Source organism: Zonotrichia albicollis, chromosome 4 (assembly GCF_047830755.1).
Source record: "Zonotrichia albicollis isolate bZonAlb1 chromosome 4, bZonAlb1.hap1, whole genome shotgun sequence".
In the NCBI taxonomy this organism is placed as follows: Eukaryota; Metazoa; Chordata; class Aves; order Passeriformes; family Passerellidae; genus Zonotrichia; species Zonotrichia albicollis.
Genome location: NC_133822.1, coordinates 67,030,352 through 67,046,326, shown reverse-complemented (window position 1 = coordinate 67,046,326; position 15,975 = coordinate 67,030,352). Strand labels below are relative to the sequence as shown.

General features: G+C 35.1%; 1 protein-coding gene across 18 annotated transcripts in view; it reads left to right on the top strand.

The window, feature by feature from the left end:
• TAFA5 (TAFA chemokine like family member 5) overlaps positions 1–15,975 on the top strand; it is a 505,223-nt gene that overhangs the window by 421,189 nt on the left and 68,059 nt on the right. For 13 of the 18 annotated variants that reach the window (XR_003378956.2, XR_012580128.1, XR_012580127.1 and 10 more), the window contains one exon: positions 725–1,426. The exons of the other annotated variants lie outside the window; for them this stretch is intronic. The gene's annotated coding sequence lies outside the window, so the exon portion shown is untranslated. Of the gene's footprint in view, positions 1–724; positions 1,427–15,975 lie in introns of those variants that run through there. 18 annotated transcript variants of the gene reach the window in all.

The window sequence follows — 15,975 nt, the reverse complement described above, 5'->3', positions numbered from 1 at the left end:
TTGCTCACCAACAGTTTGGGACCAGGAAAAGAAGCACCATCCGAATAAGTGACAAATATTCAAAACATGAGTGTCTGAAGGCAAAATACCTCCTTCCACCCCCAAATGTTCTGTTGCCTTTCTCTCATGTTTTATGAGGCATGTCCATAAATTATTTAAAAATTGTTGCTTTTGATATCTCTGTATTGATTATTCTTCTCAGAAAATTCCTTAGTTTCATGGATATAATTGTTTTTCCAGCACTTGCTTCCTTTAACTACAATATAGTTTGGGACTTTATTTCTATTGTTGTTTTATTTTTGTTTTGTTTTGTTTAAATTTAAAATAATAGAACTAATTTTTGAAGAATATGTGTCTGAAATATAAGACAGTTTCAAAATTGTCTCCACTAATATCCATTAATTCTTAAGAGCTACAATTGTTCAAAAGACAGAAAGAGTTTTATATAATGTGGGCTAACACTGACAAAATTTTTAAAAAAATTATTAGTTAATATATTCAATATTAAATGTTAGATCAACACTACCTGAAATAGATATTCAAATTAAAAACTAAAATCTGAATGTTAAACTTCCTTCCTTTTTCTTGTCTGCTCTTCTATTTGTTATCTAATTTAATTTCCATTTAATAGCACAGCAGCACTAAGCAGATGTTAACATGTTACTTTAAAAATAAAATACAATTCGACCTTCTTTGTAAACCTTCCTCTTGTCTCACTCTCCAGTGCCCATCTTATTTGGGAGTGGAACTGAGGAGTAGCGATTTCTTCTTCTTACACTGGGTGGCGTCCGATTAACTGCTGAAATCTGCGGCCAAGCGTCTCAAACATTCCGGGGTCTTCGAGGTGTTTATCCACAGACAAAATAACCAGAGCAGGCCTAAGAGAAGAAGCAGAGTTTTTTTTTTTTTTTTTCCTTCATTTAATTATAAGGAAGGAAATGATTATAATTATTGTGTATCCACAATGTAAAGGCAAAGAAGTAAAATCTTTCTAACCTTCGTGCATATTTAGGAGATCTCTATGGAAATAAATTGGGAAGAGGTGAATGCCATTATTCTAGTGATGAAGCTTTCTCTTTAAAATATTTTATTGCAAATGTGTATGTATTGTGATGCCTTTCAAGTGTGTCTAATTTTACTATGATAAGGCTCCAAAATATTAACTTTGTAAATAGTCAGATTGAATTACTAAGTGCAGTCAGGGAAATATAATAACATATTATAAATTTGTTTATTAAGAGTTTGTAATATTTAAAGCTGCTGACCTGAAAGATCCAAAGAACTCTGAGGGCTCCTGTTTACTAATGTGATTCTTAGCATGCAAATAATTTGCCTAATTATTTTAGAACTTATTTTGGTTCTCCTTAGATATATGCTTACCCCTGGAAATTACATAAATAAATTATTTGGGAAATTGGGAATGATATTCTTGTGTTTGAGACTGCTCTTGATTGTTCTTCTGTTACTGACTGTGGTGAATTGACCTTGGCCAACTGCCAGATGCCCACCAGGCTGCTGTCTCACTCCCCCACCTCAACAGGACAGGACACAAGATAAAAAAAAAACCTTGTAGGTCAAGAAAAAGACATGTGGACCACTTACCAATTTCTGTTATGTACAAAACAGACTTGACTTGGGAAAGCAAATTTAATTTCTTGCCTATTAAAATAGACTTGGATGGTGAGAAACACGGACAAAATTAAAAAATCACTTTCATCTTTCCCAGATTCACCTTCACTCCTTCCTTCCTAACTCCTCTATCTCCTCCCCTGTCCCCTCAAGCAGCAAAATACAATGGGAGGGGAATGATCAGCTCCTCTCTGCTGCTCACAGTGTACACCTCACACTGAGGTGTATCTCAGACCAACAGTCTGACTGTGAGTGAAGTCAAGATTTGGTCAATAGAGGAACTTACACATTCTTGTGCTAATTTAGGGAGTCAAAACCACTGGGCAGTTTAGAGCATGGTACTTCAATTAGGTGTATCTGTTCTGCTCTGTTATCTGCAGTTAAGTAATTCAGTATCATAATGTAATGCAATAGAGATTTAATATGTAAATGACATTTATTTCACAATTATCTTCTTAAGGTATTTATATGATATATGTTTCCTTTTGTAGACTAGAGTTGTTCCCATGAATTTCATTCCACACTTTAAGAGAAGCCAAAATAAAAAGAAGGCCATATCAATACAGTGCACTGTTTAAGCCTTTTAGATTCAGCTCTAAGCTATCTCCTGGGTTAGCACAGCTCCATGGCAAGATGTCTGCTCTGGTCTTGAAAGCTATATATCCACATTAAGCTGCTATTGAGGATAATTAAAGATTGAATGAATTCTCTGCTATTCACACAGCTGTGGTGATAGAAGGAGCTGTGGAGAAGAAGGACTTGCTGTAACAAAAATGTGATCGTACATTCTTCAAAGTGTTATTTGACAGGGGAAAAATATAGGAACCACAAATGTTAGTCTCTAGAAATGAAGTTAAATTGCTGCAGAAAATAATTTTGGGGATAAAAATGTTTCACTACTTGTTTTAAAACAGGTATTCACAAAATAACAAAAGGAAAAGCAGATTTGTGTTTTTGTAATTATGTACCATCTCATCCGTGGCACAGAACATTTGTTAACAAAACAGTCCCTTGAACTGCGTGCTCAATAGCAGAGCCTTTATATGTGTAATCAGCTGTATAAAGCAATGAGAAGTGAATTCCTAAACACTGAACTGCTGAGATATTTCTGGAACAAGACATGAAACTACATAATGGGGTGTGCAAACATGCCTTCCTGCACAGGCTCAGCTCGTTTCACCGGGTAAGGGAGGGAGTTGACACCGTAGCTGGCCTTATTAACGTGTATTCAGAGAGCTGATGGGCTCAAGCTAATGCTGGACATAAGCTGGATGAGCTTCCGAGGAATTCTAATTTATGAATACTCTTTCAAGTATACTACCTTCAAGTAGGTGATCTTAAAGCCAAGATTCTTGAAGTAAATAATGAAATGTGCTTTTCCAAGTTCCTTAAGAACCTGTGTCAAACTAGTTATAGGAAGACACTACCTCGAAGAAATGCCAAAGATGCATGAAATATTATAAATATTACTTAGACACAATGCAGCAATTCTCCAAATCCATTAGAATTATCTGTCTTATCAGTTGTCTGAGAAAAAAAATCTTAGTGCACTTTAAAAGCAACATTTGATTTACAGCTATGCAATCATTGTGTTCTGTATGTGTCACAGGATCCACAGATCTAAAGAGTATTGAGAATGCTGTGTACTATATGCATAGCTGGAAGGCTAATGCCAAAAATACAACTTTTATCTGTTCAAAATTGTATATATGTGAAAACTAAATGTATATATACATACTCTCCCTGTACTTTCTTCACTAGAAGTACACAAAGAGATGTGAGAGACTGCAGTCTTGCTACATGTTACAAAATGTGCTCTTCATAATGATTTGTTTAATTTTATGTTTGAGTCCTTTTGGGTATAAATAACATGAAGATTGAGGAACAAATGTTGCATGAAAATAATCTATAATATCTATCACTACTGGCTTAGATCGGTTTGAAATTAATGAGAATAACATAAGGTCATAAAGAGAACTATATATACAACTATGTATATTTCTGTCTGTATATATTTCTCTATTTCAAATAGGTCTGTTGCTAAGTGAAGGATAGTAGTGTATTATATAGTCTTTGTACTGTAACCCCTCATTGCAATGGAGCTCTCATGTTTCACCAATTTTGTTCTATGGAGCTTTGTATCACTCTCTTTTCTCTTTGTGTTAAGTCTTGTTCTTTCACAGCTTTAAGTGAATTCAATGTCTCACACCTTCATACCATCATTCTTAGTAGAAACCACTGGTCTTTTATTCCTGACACTTTGTCCTGCTTTGTCCTTGGTACAACCTCCCTTGTTTGATCTTTTTAACCAAAGTTGACAGAGCTGCTGTAAGTTACTAGAAACAATATATTCCACCAGTCCATAAGTTAGTTTAGACTTATGAAAAAAAAAAAAAAGACATTTAATTGTCTACCAGTTCAAATTGGTTAGTGGCTGTTGATGAAATTGTCATTGCAAATGTTCTTGCATACTCTGCATGCACAGCCCTGTAGGTGAGTGTGGTTACCCCAGACCCAACAGAAGGGGCATCTGCATTCAAGCTCTTAAATCTTTCTGATTATGCTATAACCACCCTAGTGGGAATCCTGTAGTGGCTTTTCTTCACTCTTTAATATAAGTCCTGTTTATGTAAAAATTTGATCATAGCCCAGTCACTGGACTGTATGCTTAGTTGTTCATTCTTTTCAGTTTGATAATTATGTACTTGCAAAAAGTAACATATGTTCATAAAGATAGGATTTTTGAAGGTGTTTACCTCATAATCTGATGTTTGTAGAACTCATTTGGGATGAGGATGTATGTTTTTGCTTGTAGGTAATCCACATCTCCTCTATCATCTGATAAGCGTCCTAATAATCGGACTATCTCTGTTACCTAGATTGTTATTTATAGATTTTTTAAAGAAAAATTATTTGTCTAAGTAGATGATCTAATGCTCATTTGTGTCCGTCTTGTTGGCTAGGTTAATGAAAGCAAGTAAGGGGCAAGCAATCATTTTGGCCTTAGGTTTATAAGAAGCTGTGTTTGGCATAATTAAAAACCTAGCAGACTAAGTAGTTTTTAAAAAAATTAAAACTGTATATGCATATCTTGCTGTCTGTCTTTCTCTCTCTAGAAACATTTTTACCTATAGTTAGCTGATGCCAAACAATTTTTTATTAGCTTTGAATAGAAATCACTTGACTGAAATTGCTGAACAGCAGGGAACAACATAGCAATGTGGTTACAAAACTGAATTTGACATTGAAGAGTAATAACACTAAGGACTCATAAGAAAACTTATAAAAGAAGATATTTTTGAGTTTAGCCAAATGCAATCAAACTAAATTCAAGAAGCTTGAAGTAAAGTGGAGAAGATAACTGAAACTAAGTAAGGAAATTACAAAGAGATATGGAAGAGATTGAAAGATAAGGGAAGAAATATTCTGTTCTTGCTAGAATAACAAGGGAGTCCATCTCTTTGTGCGAGCCTTGTGCACAGCTGCGTCAGAAGCAGCATTAGTGAATATGCAAGTAAATTTGAAGTGTATAAAGTCTGCCCATGTGATGCTTTATTCTTTGCTGAGGTACTTATGTGAGATCCTGTTCTACTAAATTGAAGACGTATTCAAGGGCCACAGTAGTTATTTTGCATTTAGTTATCTTACTCCTCTCTCTACTAATTCAAAGTTTAGCAATTCTTGTGGCTAATCAGGAAGGAAGATGAGCTACCAATTCTTGTGGCTAATCAGGAAGGAAGATGAGCTACCAATTATCTTAATATATATTGATAATAGATTATAAATCACTGACTGAGCAACAAGTGCATTAGGATGCTCCTTCTACCTTCAGAGAACATCAGGTTGAGAGAAATAACTTTCTAAGGTGCATTTGCTCTTCCATAAGTGTGCAGATGTGGATTCCATCCAGAGTCAATGTCAACGTTAGAAAATATTTCATTCTGTCTTAAAATAATGAAGATACAAAATTAACAGTGAATGAGGGGATGTCAAACACTCCCTTCTCTGTGGCTGAAACTGTGGAGATTAGTTTCAGTTACATGACTGGTTAAGAGATGGTTAAAATTAGGCTAAAATAATCAACAAAGTTTAAATGGTTTCAGAGACTTTTACATTAAGCTGTTTCTCATTTCCCACTTTCATCTTCATCTACTGTTGTTTCTCCATTTTGTGCCATGTTTAAGCTCAAAATGTCACAACTATACAAATTAAATAGGGCTTTGTGTCTATTTATTAGGAAGTATACCACAATAAACAAAAAATAACCCTCAAAGACACAAAACAGAACCACTCGCCCAATGCAGCAAACAAAAAGACCCTACAAAACCCAGAACCCACCCAAAAAAAATTCACCAAAACATAAACTTCCAAGTTTTAAAAATTCAGTGAAAGGAAACTTCATAGGAGTTGGCTGTAGCCTTAATATTCAAGCTTTTTGAGCCCCTAATTTGGCAAGCAAATCAGTGGGACTTCTCTCTGCCCTTTAGTGCACACTGTGGAGTGCCTCATCTCTTCTGTGTCGTGCTCAGGAACCAGCTCAAACCTGCTCCCCTTCCTACTGTTCTGTGTTTCCAGATTTATTTCCCAGGGAAATGAAGGTCTTGGATGGGAAATGTGATGGGAAGACTTCAATCTTGGCTTTATATGGGGTAGGGATACAACTAACACAGTGACCAAACTCCAAGACTTTCAAGCTTTTTATGTAATGGTTTTGCACTGCCATTGCTTTAGACTATCATTTACATTGGAAAAGAAAGATGAGCAAGATCAAACCATCAACTTAATTAAAAATATACAATTTCTTCAGCAATCTTCCCTATCTTCTCAAAATCACTCAGATTGTTTGATTAAAATTTATTTATTCAAAGTCTACTAAATGCAGCTATTTGTGAGAGAATTCTTTATCTTTTAGGACTGTTTTGCTCTTGTGTTTCACATCATAAATATGGTTCTTTTTTTACTTTAAAGTGTATAGTTTTCAACAAAAATGGGCATAAAATGTAACAAATGCACATGTAAAATTTGATCTGTTCCTGTGCCCATTCCAGTCAACCCTTAGGTGAAACATATTGTAATATATGTTCTATATGTTAGCATAATTTAAATAATTTTTTTTTTGTGAGGTACCATGATGAATACTGCAAAGGAACAAAACATATTATGTGCCTCAAAATGGCTGGAACTGTTGCCAAGAAAACAGCAGATGTTCATTCAATTGACAGCAAAAAAACTGATATTCAACATGTAGAGAACTTATTTCAGAAAATTTATGATTTTTACTGGGGATTTTGGAGACAATGTGAACTGAAAGACAAGAGACATTCTATTTTTGCTTTTGTTGTGACTTGCTGTGTGGTCTCTGAGCAGCTACTTCACCTTTCTCTGTCTTCATTTTTTGTTTCCCTCTTTGTCTCTTCTCTTTAGAATTTAGGGTTTTCAAAAGAGTGTATTACACATTTGTAGCATGCACAATGAAACCACTGCAATATAAATAATAATTATAATAAGGCCAATTTTAACTCTGTCTTCAGCACACAAATGACAGAAAATTCCTCATTTTCTGTAATTTCAGAAAAAATACTTGTTATTAATGTTCTTGTGAACACAACAGGAGGAACTGGAGATCGATCAGGCTCATGTCTTCATTCTATAAACTTTTTGGATGGTTTTAGTGAAATCAACTCACAGCCAAGCTGGAGTCCAACCAACCGACAGAAAAGACAGGCTTTTAATCAGGCTTCTCTACAATGGAGCACATCCATTTGATAAATGAACTAATTAAGCAAATGAATAAGTATAACCTACCACTGTGAATGACACTATGAAAAACCTTCATATCCATATTAATAGTTCTAGAAAACCAGAAAAAAAGAATGGGAAAAATACAAGTTCAATTCACGAAGCACATTTATGTAAATGAAATTTTACCACGGGCAGTGGTCTGGTATAATGCATGCTCTGTGTGTATAAAGATGACAAGGGGTAAAGAAGTCTGAAATAAGGTTATTTCACTTCTGAGGTTTTCTTAATATCAGCCATTTCACAGGCAGAAGAATGTAGCAATGACTCATGCTCTTTCTGAATGTCCCTTTGTAAAAGTAATTGGAACGCCATAATACCTGTATCCTGTTTTTTCCTTTACTGTCCAAAATCTATGCATAACCTCCCTAGAAAAAAAACCCAAAACCACTCATCATTAAAAAAAAAAATAGAAGAAGAAAAAAAACAACTCAGAGTCATTCAATAAAATCTCAGATGCATTTTTGCAGCTTTGTCTGATTAAAGGTCTCTAGGATTGATTTGTCAGCTTTAGACACAACATAAATAATCTCCTTGGTTTTAGGGAAATAGCAGTGATCCCTGAGACTGCAGGAAGTTTCTTAATGTCCTGTCTCTCCCATACATACCCTTGAGACTCTGGTTTTCTCCAAAAAATATCATATGTAAATAAGACAAAAAGAATGACCACTCAGATAGCCAAAATCATGTGAAAAGGTAAAAGCTAGTTATTAGAAATGAAAATTTGAATTTGTATTCCTATGATACAAATGTTATATGCTGTTCATCTTCAGCTGTCAAATCTTCAGCTGATTGTCCAATTCAAAGTGCTTTTTATTTTGGTATTATTTAATGAGTTGCTTTTTCTCCTACAATAATTATTACCTTTTAGACAATTGTCATGAGATTTTTTTTTCTATAACACACGGTACACATATTAATAATTTGTGTGACAATATCTATTCCCAGGACCTCGTTTTTTTTCATTATGAGATTAAGAATCATTGACTTATCTACAAGGAACAGAAATCCAGTCAGTGAGACCCTCTGAACTGAACCTGTTGAAAAATTGCCATTTCTGGCTAGTTACGTAATCTTTTGCAAAGAAGAGTTTTGTTTATTTTACACCTTCTATAAGAATTAAAGCAAGCAGTAAAACAATAAAAAAGAAGGGCATTCATCAGGAAAGACACTGTGATAGCACAGATAATACTTTGTTAAGATTCATTCCTATGATATGTCAAATCCTTTACCATTGAGTTTATTGTAATATAGAATCACAGAATCAAACAATGGTTTGGGTTAGAAGCGACTTTAGCAACCATTGAGTTCCAAGCCCACTGTCATGGGCACGGACACCAGCCCAAGATCAGGTTACCCAAAGCTCCACCCATCCCAGTTTTCCATGCTTTCAGGGATAGGGCATCCACAACTTCCCTGGGCAACCTGCGCCAGTGCCTCGCTACTCTCACAGTAAAGAATTTCTACCTAACATATAATCGAAATTTCTCTCTCATTGAAGATACTCCCCCTTGTCCTGTCACTACATACCCTTCTACAAAGTTCCTCTTCAGATTTTCTCCAGGCCCTGTGTGGGTCCCAGAAGGTTGTTTTAATGTATTAGTATAGTGGTAACCTGTTGAAACAACTGCAGCAAGTGGGAGTGTGTTGTACAGTTGATAAATAGAAATTTAAAGCAGGTTAAATTGACTGTAAAGGTGCTTTATGGGTTATTAGCTATACAAAATGCATGAATATGAGGAATGAAAAAGAGTCCTGTAAAGTCACTTGATATGTATGGAATAATAATGACTTTCTGTAGTTATCCTGCAGAACCTCCCATAAAGAACTACAAATTCATAAAGTACAATTGTGTAATAAATAATTCTTACATATGTTACTTTGGAAAAATGACAAGTATCTCTGAGAGTTACAGATTTTTCATACCAAATGTAGGCTACTGCAATTATCTCTCTTGTAGTATTTTTCAGACTTGTGTTTTTTAAGCCTGTGATGTGAATCTGCACATAGTACATGGCTTACTGACCTTGCATTCTGGGATGTACAATCAGAGAATGCCTTGGGTTGGAAGGAACCCTTAAGACCATCTAATTTCAAGTCCCTTACGATGTCAGGGACACCTTCTACTAGACCTGGTTCCTCAGGGCTGCATCCAAGCTGAACTTGAGCCCTTCCAGGGACAGAGCATCTTCAGCTTCTCTGGATAACCTGTTCTGGTGCCTCACCACCTTTATTGTGAAGAATTTTTATTTGGTATCTAATCTGTGTTTTCTGTCAGTTGGAAGTCATTACCCCTTTTCTTATCACTACATGTGCTTGTACAAAGCCCTCTCAAGCTCCCCTGTAGGTCTCCTTCAGGTAATAAAAACTGCTATAAGATCTTCCTGGAGCCTTCTCCAGGGTACAACAGCACTGTCTCTCAGCCTGTCTTCATATGAAAGGTGAGATCCAGTCCTCTGATGACCTTTATGACATTTCTCTGGACTCTCTCCAACATGTTCATGTGCTTCATATGTTGGTGGCCCCAGAGCTGGATGAATTACTCCAAATGTGGCCTTGCTTGTGTGGAGTACAGGGGGATAATAACTCCCTCAACCTGCTGGCCCTATGCTTCTTTTTATTCAGTCCATGATACATTTGGCTTTCTGGGCTGTGATTGCACATTTCTGGGTCATGTCAAGCTTCTCATCAATCAAAACCCCCAAGTCCTTCTCCTCGGGGCTCAATCCATTTTCTGCCCAGCCTGTGCCTGTGCTTTGGATCGACCTAAGGCACTTGCAGGACTTGGCCTTGTTGATGTTCATGAGGTTTGCAGGAGCCCACCTCTCAAGCCTGTATATGCATACTAGAATTAGAAACAGCTGAAATTTTACTTTTTATTTCTTATAAGTGCTTTTATGGAAAGTGCCTGTTGAGTTTTAATTAGTAAATACAAATTACTGTTGTATCTATGATTATTCCTTGTATTTTAATTTATTTTAATTTTATATTTACAAGAAATCCTTTTACTTCATTGCCCTTAGAAATGAAAAGGGAACATGAAGCTATTTTAACTCCACTTCTCCTGTATTGAAGAAGTTCTTTTCATTTCCTGGGACATCCTGATTTCTAAAAAGAATGTAATGATCTGACTTTGAAAAACAGGTTCTCTTTTTTAGAGTTAGCTTGTTCCTTTTCTCTTGTCCTGCATCTCTGGTGTATCAGGTTATTCTAATCTCTGTTGCGGTATATTTGTCTTTCTGCAAACTGCCCCATGCCATTGGACTGAACAACATTGTACCACTTTCTGCTCAGTGCTTGCATGGTCCTTTAACACATACGTCACAGGGTTCCTGGTGTAAAATTCCATCAAGTTAAAATGGGTAATAGTGTAGAGAAATCCGAGTTGGAAACAATCAAAATGTTGTCTTGCAAGCTGAGAGCAATGCTCTTTTGGGAGAAAGAAAAGGAATGTAAAATACTAGGCAAAGTCACTTAGAAATTTCAAGACCGCTGTGATGCATTCAATAATATCACAGGGGAAAGGAATTTTCTTTACAAGAAACAGGCTGCCAGTTGAGACTATTAGCCATTCTGTTACCCCTATATAATAAAGCTAAATCGTGTAAGCTGTGCAGATAACAGATGAACCAGCAGAGACAAATTATTTGTGATGTAACTGATAACTAGGTCGAAGCTGAATTATTGTGTACTTTAAGAGAACACTGAATAGTTTGCAAGATTAGGGAAAACTTGGCTTCCCAAATGAAAACCAAGTGAGAGAAATGAAATACATCTTGTTATGAGCATAAAGACAAAATGCAGGGGTAAATGGATGACAGAGAACAGATTTCTTGGTAATAAATGGAAAGGCAATCACAGCAAAACACAGTTGTCCAGTGTCAAGGACACACAGTCATGGTAACAATTACATCCATCTCCTGTAGATATATGTAATTTTCTGGACAAATGAAAACGTACAAAACTAATTATTTTTTATTTCTTGTTTTGTATACAAACAATTTTATGACTAATTTTTGAATACGTCAGTGGTCATCATAGATCTTGAAACAGATAAACACCTGATTGCTTGATTTAGAATTACTGATAGAAAACAAACATTGGAGATGACCAAAACATGACTTCAGGGAAGAAATGGAAAAGACAATATTCATCTGATAATAATATTAAAAACCTTCTCACTTTGCAGAGAAGAATCAATTAGTGATTCCATTTTTTTTCAGTATATTCTACTTTTTTGTCATTTAAATATCATTATTAATTGTATTTATTTTTTTGGGGGGGTAAACACAACAATGATTGCTAAAAACTTTTTGTCATTGGACAAAATATTTTAATAATTTCTAACTGGTTTTATGCTAATAAATAAAGTGTAATTCTTTCTAGCTTTCCTAGTTATCACATTTTTTTCTTTGCTGATCTGTGTAGGATGAAATTTTCCCAGACTCCAAAGATGGACTAAAGTTTTCTTCAGGATAAGAACTGACTGTTCTGAAGCCTGCCAGTTTAATTCAAATCTTTTTTTTTTTTTTTTTTTTTTTTTTTTTATTGAGCTAACTCTGTGTTTTAGTGATTTTTACTCAGAATATCCCAAAACCCTTACTCAAACCAATAATCATGTGTTGATAGGTGAAATTAGTTTCAGAATTCTAATGAAGCTCAGCAGCTGGGAGACAGACAGCTCATCTGAAGATTAAATGAGAAAAATTGCCACTTTTGCTGGTTCCTTTAGGAACTCATTTACATTCTGTCAGCTCCCATTAGGGATGGGAACTGTGAATATTGAGGGAAATATGCATGAATTCAGTGCTGAAATGGCCAATCATGATCAGTTTCTTCCTGCTTACAAAGCTGCCAGAAGATTTTATGTAGGTATGCCTTCTGGAAACAGTGGGTGATAATCTGCTTGCTTTCAACTGTCTCTAAAAATTTTGAATTTAACATAAACAAAAAAACCAATCTCCAGGATAACAAGGAGAACACATGATAAAAATGTAATCCTAAATCTTAAGATTAAAACTCCTGGAGTCTTTTATACAGTATTCTGTTCCTTTTGTTTTTCTTGCCTTTTCTTTCAACCATTGGGTCTGTAAAGTTTCAGTATTTCTTTTTATGTGACAGTACCAACAACAATGACAAGAAAGCTACCACACAATTCATCTTTCCCTTGTTACAGCCCTGAATTTCTGTGTACTTGGATCCTCATCATATTGACAAGTCTTCATGAGGTCTGCTGCAGAGCCAACAGCAGACAAGGAATCTATAGCATGTAGGTGTTATCCACTTTTCCACTGGCTTTGGTTATATTTGTATGGATCACAAGTAGAGGTGACTGTGACAATGAAAGAAACGCATTTAAGTATTCAACCAGGAATGCAAAAGACAATGCATAAGTGAGTACAGGAAGAGAATGCTACTTTAAACATGGGAAAGTGTGATGCTGTTGTGTTGCAGATCCTTGTTTTCAATTTTCTTTAAATAAGGGTTGCAGAAGATTAATAAGGGCATAAGATGCTCAATAAATGTTTTTCTACTGCACCTGCAGGAGAGTTTGTTGACAAATTCATAGTTTCAATGAAAATATACCATATTTTCTGTTTCAGAAAGATTAAGGCGAATTCTAAATGGAAAACTATTTTTTGTTAGATCTACAGATTTGAATAACTTATTCCTAACAATTATAAGAGAAAATAAGATCCCCAATGCTTTTGATTTTTAAAAAAGATGAGTGGATTACTATGAATAGTCTTGCACTATGAAGAATGCACTAGAAATAGTTGGAATGGAACAAGTCAGTTCTACAGGACATGCTGAATGGCTTGAATCACACAGGTAGAAATGTAGCATTTGCATTACACTTACAAGGAGAGGGTTGCAAAAAGCAAATTATTTTGCAAAAGCAGAAATAATAAACAGCTTCGTTTATCATGCATTTTGAAAGTGATGCTTCACAACTCTATGGTGATACTAAGTGTGAATACAGAGATTGCAAAGACTGAGAATGATTACAGATGTTCAAGAATACTTCATACATCTGCAGATACAGATTTTCAGCTGGTGCAAGGTTTTCAATGTATCACCTGATAATCCTTGCTTCCTTGCTCCTGACTTCCACTCCTCTAAAGTATATAGAAAAATATTTCAGGATTTGAAAAGAGCTATAGGAGTGACACAAGTTTTGGAAACCCTATTTCAAAGCTTTAGAGTAAAAGTCCTAACTAACTGACTTTATAAAGTAGTTCAAAGAATTTCATTATAACCTATTTACAACTACTTAAAACACTAGAGAAAACAGGAAAATAAAAATCTCATTAAACACTCTACAGAATCAGATATTATTTCAAATGCATGAAACTAACACAAATTAAAAGCAGAAAGCAGATTAATTTAGTGTCAAGAAACAGCACACAGTATCAATCACTGAAATAGCCAGTACATGCTAGCGGACTCTTCTGAAATCTAAAGTATCCTTGTAAAAAAGTATGCAGTACTTTCCACAACACCTGTGTCAAAAAGTATTTAATAAAATACTAGTAGCATTTATGTATATGCTTAGTATTTAAAAAATTTGAAAGGTGTAATAATTCATATGTCCAAAATTTATAATTTATATAAAAAATAAGTTTGTTGGAGCTACTGTTCGAACAGCTTTGTCTTTATCTCCAGTAATACCATGGAACAGATTGCTGTGGCATCTATGTCCAGGCACGTGAATGCCAGAGGTGATCAAAAACACCAAGAATATTTTCATAAAGAGAAAATTGTGCCTGAGTAATCTGGTTTAATCAGTCTATCGTAGATTGGACCACATTGGTGGATGAGGGAAGCGCCATGGATGTCATGTACTTTGACTTCTGTAAGGCCTTTGAAGTGTTCCCACACAACATTCTTGTCTCTAACTGGGAAAGATATGGGTTTGATGGATGGAATAAAATATAAAATTGATAAAGAATTGAACAGATAGCAGTTTCTAAAGACTTACAGTCAACAGCATTTTGTCCATTAGGAGATTAGTAACAAGTGGTATCAGAGGTCTATACTAGAACCAGTATTAACCAATACATTTATTAACAGTCACTGGGGTTGAGTGGACCCTCAGCCCGTTTGCAGGTGGCACCAAGCTGAGCCGTGCAGTTGATTCACAGGAAGGAAGGATCCAGAGGGGCCTTTTCAGCCTGGAGGAGTAAGCCCATATGAACTTTATGAAGCTCAATAAGTCCAAGGTCCTGCAATTTTCTTAGTATTAAGACATAATTAGGATGACCTCAGAACCAAGATCTGATACTGATTTCTTGAATCTATGTGCAAGAGTTGTTTTAGAAGGTTCTTGACTGGTAGATCTTAATTTTCAAATATTACCCTAAATAATCATGAATAATACTTGAAGATAATTTTCTTGTTTCCCTGATTTGTTTAATGATTTCCAGAGTGATTGCTTGAAAAAGGAGTCTAACTTATTGATTTTTTTCTGGGATTTCATGTATATAGAAGAGATTTACATAGATAAATGTTATGTATTTGCATAGCTGTCATGTCTCATTCTTTTCACTGGCAGTCTTAAATTAAGAAGCTTTCTTCATTAATTTCCTTACAGGTCAATGACCTGTATAACAGCTCTGTAGTGTAAGCACTCTTATACTCTATAAATTGCCTTACATATTAAAAATATCATCTCCACATAGCAAACTATCTGTTAATGAATAACTGACTAAAATGCATGTTGAGAAATGGATAAAGATTTTGTAAGGCAATTAGCATTAGCTTAGCATTATGCTTACATTACTCTGGTATTTGCATTACAAAAGAGTATTGTACAGTAGAAAAGTGATATGAAGACAGATATGTTATTATTGTGAAACTCAACAGCCTTCATAACTAACTCCCCTGTTCTGTTTATACCATGCTGAAAAATAATTTGTTTTGAAGCTATAACGTTCAGTATGTCAAAAATAAACATTTATAAATGTACTACTGATTTAAAAGGGAGGCTAATATGAATGTGAAAACATATTGACCATTTGAACCGCATAACTATTTTACAAGACAGAAAAAATGAACCTGTCATAAAACAAGCAAATATATAATCCTTTTTCCAGTAAGAGCCCAAGTTTCTTCTGGCATAATTTTGCATGAAATCTTTGTTACTGCTATTCAACATCCACATCCAAGTATTGCCTGAACAAGAACTCAGTGCATTATAGGGTGTATAAAATAGAATTCCACTGTCTATCATATAGTATTTATTTGAAAAGAAAAATGATAGAGGAGTGAGGAGATGGAAGTCCAGTGAAGGCATTGAGGTATAGAAATAGGTTGAACGAAAGCATCAGGCACATACTAATTTGGTGTCATATTATCTCAAGCACAGTAATTATTTTTTGAATTTTAGGAATTCTATAAGAAAAGAATTTGATGCAAACTTTGTAAGTTTTGCAAATCAGCCCTAAATATATGGCATGCTAAGGCTCCTGGCAATTTAGGTGCACAATCCATCAGCAGTTTTGGCTTCCTAGGAGTGCAGTTCTGTAAGAGTGGCTCTGCATGGTG